Here is an 8,378-nt window from a genome sequence, read left to right as displayed (position 1 = left end):
AGTACTCTACAACCTCCCTGGCACAACAAAACTCAAACAGTGTTGTAGGCGCCGACATTTTCCCCTACAGTATTGTGGGCGCCATTAACTCCCATACGGTAAAGCTCCCCCACATGTCTCTGGGCATTGACAGTGTTGTGGGTGCCGGCATTTACTGTACTAGGTGAACGTGGTAAAACCCCTCACATGCCTCTAAGCATCAACAGTATAGCAGGTACCGACCGAAGCCGACCGGACCTCTTGTACACCCCATCTTTCTCCTTCCCGTTTGTAACCCCACTGCAAACTTCGAGCACCTGGGCTCAGAAATAAAGTCACCGACCGACTCAAACTAGACGTAGGGCATGTTGCCTGAACCAGTATAAACCCTATGTCATTGAGTGCTAGGCCACCTCCGATCACAACGTACGACAAAACTACAAATATTTACATGTTGGTCACTTTCTACACCGACAGGTAGCGACTTAGCTTTTTATGTGTTTAGAGACTATAGAAAATAGAATTGTGGTTAGGTGGCTTACATTTTTAGTAGGCTAGCACAACATTCACTTGGCCTCATAATTGTCTAACCGCTTTGCTTAAGTGTTGTTGTAGATTTTTTAATAGGCTATTTACCCCCCTCTAGCCATTAGGACCTTTCAAGTGGTATCAGAGCAGTGGTCACTGTGATTTGAGGCTTAACAACTTATGGTGTTAAAATGGGTCAAATCAACAATACCAAGAAGCCACCCCTATTTGATGGCACAAATTATCCCTATTGGAAGTCAAAGATGACAACACATATCAAGCCAATCAATAGGAAGAAATGGAAGGTGGTGGAGGCCAAGATTGAGGTTGCTAATCTAGAGGCACCCACCGCGACCGAAGAAATATTGCTCCAAAACAATGACATAGCTTTTAGTGCAATTCATGATGCTCTTGATGAGAAGACATTTGAGCAAATCAAGAACATTGAGATGGCTCATGAGGCTTGGAACAAGTTGGAAGAATCATTTGAGGGCAGTCAAGCGGTGAAGGGCGCCAAACCATACATTCTCAAAGAAAAGTTTGCAAGCTTTAAGATAAAGGATGATGAGAGTGTGCCGGAGATGTTCCATAGGCTCTAAGTGCTTGTCAATGATCTCAAAGCACTTGGTGAAGAAGTGAAGGACAAGGACTTCTCTCATAAGTTCTTGAGATGCTTACCTTCAAGATTTGGCATGTTGGTCACCTTGCTAGTGAGGAGCGTTTGGATACCATGACAACAAACCAAGTCTTGGGAGATGTGATGACCGATGACACATATAGAGATGATGATGACAAAGAAGAGAAGAAAAATGCGAAGAAAGATGACAAGAAGGATGACAAGAAGAAGAGTGTGGCATTCAAAGCCACATCATCCAAGGGCAAGGCCAACCAAGACACATCAAGTGAAGATGAATGCTCAAGCTTTGATGAGATTGATGATGAGAAGATGACTCCTTTTGTGAAGAGATTTGGCAAATTCATGATGAAGAAGGGCTATCGTGCAAGAAGGAAGAAGTCCTCATCCAAGAACAAAGATGAAGCAAGAAGGTGCTTCAAGTGCAATAGCAAGGATCATCTCATTGCCAATTGTCCATACAATAGTGACAATGATGATGACAACAAGAAGAGCAGGAAGGAGGACAAGAAGGAAAAGAAAGAGAAGAAGGACAAAATGACCTTCAAGAAGAAGAAGAAGAAGGGTGGTTCATATGTAGTCACTTGGGATAGTGATGCTTCCTCAAGTGATGATGATTCAAGTGATGATGACAAGACCACCAAGAAGAAGGCTCTTGCAAGCATTGCTATCAATGAGAAGCCTTCCCTCTTCGACACTCCATTGACACGCTTCATGGCTATGGCCACTAAGGTACAATCCAATGATGAGTGTGATGAGGAACATGATAAAAGTGAAATTGAGTGAGTGATGATGATGAACCAACTAAAGATGAACTATTTGACATGTTAAAAGATGCTAAAGAACATTTTGACATTGTTGACGGTAGTTAACAAACATTATAAACCGTCAATATAACATGCATAAGGGCATAAATATAATCACCAATGAAGGTCTAGGGGTTTAAACTAACAAATTCCATGAGTTTTAGTGAATCTGTATTTTCTGAAGGGTTTATCCAGAAAACCGTCAAGGTGGACCTACATGTCAGATTTAATCATGCTTATCCACAATGAAACCAACCCTAGAAGGTTCTAGAAGACTCGAGAGGACTCCACACCGAAGCGGAGGGCAAGATGCCGCTAGCTGCAGGCCGGCCAGCTCCTAGGGTCCACCTATCAGCCCCCCGTTGATATGTCAGTTCTCCACCGCCTCCTAGATTGCATCTACGCCATTTATTCAAGTCGGTTTGATCTGAGGCCTCAGATTTGATGCTCTGGCCTATATATACAAGCCCCTACCCCCCTCCCTCAGGCATTGCATATTGCATAAGTCATTTGAGATGATAGAAACCCTAATCATCCTCAGAACTCCACCATATTCTAGGGCATAGCTAGTTAGGCTAGGTCTAGAGGGAGGCAAGCAAGCCTTAATTGGATTCCTGATCTTGTCAAGAGCATCGTTTGGTATAATCTTTGTACCACCTCTCTTTTGTATCTCTCATTACTTTTATATGTTTGCTACAATTGTTATGACAACATTGGTATTCACAATATTCATATTCTTAGTTATAATGTTCATCATCTACTTTGATTATGTACCTAGTATAGCTAGTTTATCATTATGTTTATGCATAAGTTCGTATAGCGCTCGCTCTGGTGTAAGTGGGGTAAGTGGTCGACATTGTGTAAGTGTGGTGCTTATACATTGTTTACCTGCGGATACATCCTATATTCCGGGTCATGTGGTAGATCATGGATGTGACACTCCCATTAAGTCCTTTGTAGTCCACTCCCCGAATATAGGTGCAAGTAGGGTCCAGTTACAAAGGAAGAATAAGCTCTATTCTTAATCTTCCTTTGTAATATCCCTTATGTGTAGATATAAAGATGACCTTAGCCATGACTACTAGGTGTAATTGCACTAATCAATGTATGCTTTGACTTGTAATTAAGAATGACTTAGGAATTATTCCTCTAATATTCTACTTAACCATGCTAATGCCATAGAAAGGAGTACTCTGAGTGATTTATCATTAATCCATACTTATCATATACATAATTTATCTTATGACTTACCCCTATTTTGAGTAGAATATTGGTTATGGTTTACTTCTCCATCAATAGCATAATTTATCAATACATGTCCATGCCAGACCTTCCCTGTGGTAAAAATATAAATAATGATACCTGGAATACTCCCGGGTAAAGTGCTACAATGGTATAATTATTTATGCGCTTGCAGATTCCTTTCATTTATATATATTCTTCCTTGTCACACGAATTAATAAAGAACTACTCTAGTAGTAATACTAGGTATACCAACAAGCATTTCTGGCACCAACACTTGGGATGACAACTTAGTAAAAGATGCTAAGGAATGTAAACAATATAGGTTGACTACTTAAAACAAGTGACACGTTAATAAATACCAACAAGCATTTTTTGTGCTGTTGCCGGGGAAGGTTGCTAGGCAAAGGAAGTATTGATAAACTTATACTTAATGATGTGATCGAAATAACCATTGAGCTCTGCTCAAACAGTCTTACCCTTGTTTTGTCTACTTGTGCATCTTATGCATGGTAATGTATGACTGGTTTTGACCTTCCGACAAACTACGTTGATGACCCAGAAGCATTACTCAAGAGAACTAAGGCTAAACTTAAGAAAGTTTTAGCTTTAGAGTCGGAAGACAACCATATAAGGTGAAGCTTAACACCAGAATTTGAAGCCATGGCTAACAAGACTCTTCGTGAGTTCTCTGCTCCAACTACAGCTAACATCCGTACTGGACCAACAATCAATGGTGGAGACAATGGATTCGATCTCAAGCCAGCCCTCATCAATATGGTGCAAGCAAGCTAGTTTTGTGGAAAGGCACATGAAGATGCGAGTGCACATCTCCAACACTTCCTAAAGATCTATAACACTTTCACCATCAAAGGAGTGACCCAAGATGCCATACTACTTCGCCTCTTCCCATTCTCACTCTTGGGGAAGGCAAAGCAATGGTTCTACGCCAACAAGGATAGAAACACTACATGGGATAACTGCTCCACTACCTTCCTAGCAAAGTTCTTTCCCACAGGCAAGACCAATGCTCTACGTGCGAAAATCTCAAGTTTTCAACAGCAACATGATGAATCTGCCCTTGAGGCATGGGAACGCTTTCAAAATTACATTGCGAAATGTCCTCATCATGGGATGGGGAATTGGCTACTCATGCAGGCTTTCTACCATGGGTTGACCAATAGTACTCGTGAGACTATGGATGATGCTGCTAGAGGCGCATTCCTATAACTCACCATACCAGCTGCAATAGCTCTTGTGGAGAAGATGGCCTCCAACCAAGGTTGGAATGAAGAATGTCTTCAGACCCACAAGAGAGGTGGAGGCATGCATCAACTAAAGGAGGTAGACATGTTGTCTGCTAAGATGGATCTGATGATGAAGAAGCTTGAAGATTGAGCCAATGAGAAGCAAGAAGTCATGCACATTCATGATTCCCGCATGACGTGTGAAGAGTGGAAACACTGGGCATTCAGGGAGCAACTACCCTGAGACCCATGAGGATGTGAATTTCGTCAACAACAACTACTTTTGTCCTCAACAGAATCAAGGATGGAATCAGCAACAAAGGCCGAACTACCAAGGTAATAATTTCAATAATTTCAATCAACCACCCTTGAGAGAATTAATTACTGGCCAATCCAAACTTATGGAGGGATTATCTAGAAAGGTAGCTACCAATGATAAAATTCTAGAGAACATAAATAATAGAATGGATAGCTTAGCTTCTGCCATTAATAACCAGCATAAATTTAATGAAATGGTAGAATCACAAATAGCTCAGTTGGTAGCTGCTGTTCCTTCGTCCAACAAAGGTAAGATTCTAGGGCAACTAGAAGGTCTAGAAACTACAAATCTTGTCGATATTCACAATGCAGCATACTACTATATACAACCATCGTTGGAAAGGTGGATAGATTATACCTTGCTAGAAAAGAAGAGTGATCCAAGAAGACATATCATCCCTATCGCCATTGGACATCACATTTTCCAAGAAGCTGTCTGTGACTTCAGAGCAAGTGTCAACATCATGCCAAAGGTAATTTATGATCAAATTAATGGAGATACTATGTTGTACACAAATATGCATTTGCAGCTTGCAAATCAGTCACTCTGCTACCCTATGAGAGTTCTTGAAGATGCCATTGTTCGAGTGGGACAATCATATATTCCCGTAGACTTTGTGGTTTTGGAAACAGGTGGAGTGTAAGGGCACCCATTATCTTGGGCCGACCTTTCCTAAGCACCGCAAAAGCCATCATCTACATGGACAGTGCCAATATCTGTTTCACAATCAAGGATAAAAAGGAGAAGTTTTCTTTCAAGAACTGCATCCTGCAATCTCCTGGACATCCACCGATGCCATACCTACCTAAAGAGACAACAGTGACCAAGAAGAAAAAGAATAGGAGAAGGAGGAAGAACAAGGTTAGGCAGCCATAAGAAGAATCAGTTAACATGGTCAACACACTCAGATCAGAGTACGACCACCACCTCGCTTCACCATTCCTTGCTAAGAAGGATCATCTAGGCGCACCCACAATCGAGTGTACCATTGGACAAAGAATATTCCACAAGACCTTCTATGACATTGGATCCAGTGTCAACATAATGTCCAAGGTAACGTATGAATATTTATTTGGTAACGAACCTTTATTTCCTACATATATACAATTGTAGATGGTAGACCAATCAATCAGATTCCTAGAAGGAATAGCAAAAGATGTCATGGTAGGAATACCTGATCAGTTTGCCCCTGCTGACTTCATGGTTCTATACATGGGTGAAGAAGAAGACGATACACCCATCATCTTGGAAAGACCGTTCCTCAACACAACCAACGTAATCATCTACGTCGGATCTGGACAAGTCCACTTCCAATTCCATAGAGAGAAGGTATGATGTTATTTTAGTAGTTATACCATTTATGAGCAGCCGAAGCAGTGCCGCTCTAGGAGGAGACATCAATCATCCCGAAACCAAAGGAATCAACTCCCAAAGAATGAATGGGAGGAAGATGAAGAACCTAAAGAAGTTGTGAAAGATGAACATACTCTGCCAAAGTCTAGTCCATAGACCAAGCAGGTGTGGAAAAAAGGTGGTAACATCTAAGTCACTATCAAAAGAGGTGCAACCTTCAGAGTCTCCATCCCTTGGACCGACAGATGCACCCGAAGAATAAAGGGCTTTTCTCCAGTAAAGTCCTTTCTAGAGGACTTAAAAATCTGAACCTTCGCCGGGAGGTAACATCGGTAGTTATCCATATTTTCTTTTTCGCATTGTATGAATTATTTTCACTTTAGCATATTTACTTTCCTGCATTGGCATTACATTTAGAAAAGAAAATAAAATTTTTTATCATCATAAAATCTTAAGCCCCATGTGAGTAATTTTACGGTGTGTAAAAGCCCATAGGAATATTAACTGTGGTGTCATAAAAATAAAAATACCATACATACATATTTCTTGCATGCATATAAAAATATATTTCTTGCATGCATATAAAAATAGAAAATCCAAAAAGATATTAGAAAGACATCCTATTAAAAATCTGTCAAAACAGAAATATTTCTAAACCTTAAGAATAACTAATCTCAGGATGGCTTACCGTTAACCCTTTATCCTAATCCGTTCCACGAGTTTTGGTATTTTTATCGGTATTTTGCAGGATGATGCACAAAGATCAAGAGCAAATTTGCCTGGTTGTCTTCATCTAATTCCATCCAGAGACGAGAAGGACATTAGCTAGGAAATTTGCTCTGAAAAGGATCACTCAACTTCAACATTCAACCACGCCAACATCAAGCTTGGGGAAAGGCATCCCCCATGTATCTAGCTAAGTATTTCTTTTCCTTTTGTTCTATTATTTCTAAGTCATAAAAAGATGCATAACAAACTAAAAGCAAAATAAAAATTTATATTTGTATTAGCTATATATATAATAGTAAGGTGTGATCTTAAAAATGAAAACAAAATAAAAAGTGTGTGTCTAGTTTTCTGTTTTTAAGAAACTGAATAAATAAAAGGAATCTGAAGGATAATTTCTTAACATGGAAATGATGAATAGTTGCTCTGTTTTAATTCCTTTCAAGTACCTAGTTTTCAGCCTTGAATTCTCCCGAGTTTTGGCCACGACTGTTTTGATATAAGAATTTACTCTAAACTTGAAACTCGTGGGTAGCGTATGCTTGATCTAAGTCTAGGTAATTGATGGATATGATATAAGAAGGTCTGAGATGTTGTTTATCTTGTTCCAAGTGACACTAAAGTTCTAGAGATTTATTTTAAAAAAAAAATGAAAATCCTACATGATGAGCTCCTGTATAACAAAGCTTGAATTTCTACCAAAGCCATACATGATATTTAGATTAGAAAAACTTCCACATATATGCTACTTGTTTTGCATTGAGTTTAGTCAATCTTTGTTGACCCTTATGAGAGGTTTTGTCATGCTCATAAAATCAAGATCACGTATACACCACCCACATATGCATTGCTCCTACATGGGGAGTAGGCGCAACAATATGCCATTCCAGCTAGATCCATCCAAAAATGTTTCACTCCTACACTAGGAGTGAACACCAAAAATATTCTTGAGAGGATATCCACCAAATAAATGCTCTAAGTTCTTGTTGCTATCTCTCAAGAGTTTTGTTGCAGAAAAGAGATATAGGGCTATGCAAAAGTTATTCATGAAAAACAAGAGAGAAAAAAAGAGATGAGAAAAAATGGACAATTGTTTGAGATATTAAAAACAATGGGTACTCAGATGCTTGACAAAAAAAATAAAAAAAGATGAATAAGATAGCCCATGTTTTCTTGCGAAGTTGTTATCCAAGTTTCAAAAGAGAGATAAGTTTTTATGGAGCATAGTACAATTAGGTTAGCCACCAAATATATCCACCATATACATCCACACACATGAACATTTTGATTTGATTGTATGACTCAACTATCTTTGGATCCGACATTTGACTTTACAATATATATATTGCAAGTATGCTCTTTTATGCTTTCTCCACTCCTATGAGCACCACATAAGCTTTTGTTGTAGGAAGAAAGACAGGCATAACATCATTATTGCCTTGGTGAGAATCCACAAATACCACATATATTGAGAGACTTGAGACTGTCATACAAAGGAAGCTCTGAGTTTTATTTTGAAAATCTACAAAAACTCCGGAATAATG

The 8,378-nt window shown here is 39.4% G+C and overlaps 1 non-coding gene across 1 annotated transcript; it reads right to left on the bottom strand.

Annotated features, from left to right (window-relative positions):
* Positions 1–4,216: 4,216 nt before the first annotated feature.
* LOC136490300 (small nucleolar RNA R71) lies at positions 4,217–4,325 on the bottom strand. Its single transcript, XR_010767590.1, has one exon. It is a non-coding gene; the product is annotated as a small nucleolar RNA R71 (small nucleolar RNA).
* Positions 4,326–8,378: the final 4,053 nt, after the last annotated feature.

This window comes from Miscanthus floridulus, chromosome 10, assembly GCF_019320115.1.
Source record: "Miscanthus floridulus cultivar M001 chromosome 10, ASM1932011v1, whole genome shotgun sequence".
Classification (NCBI taxonomy): Eukaryota; Viridiplantae; Streptophyta; class Magnoliopsida; order Poales; family Poaceae; genus Miscanthus; species Miscanthus floridulus.
The sequence above is the reverse complement of the archived record's forward strand: the minus strand, read 5'-3'. Positions and strand labels throughout refer to the sequence as shown.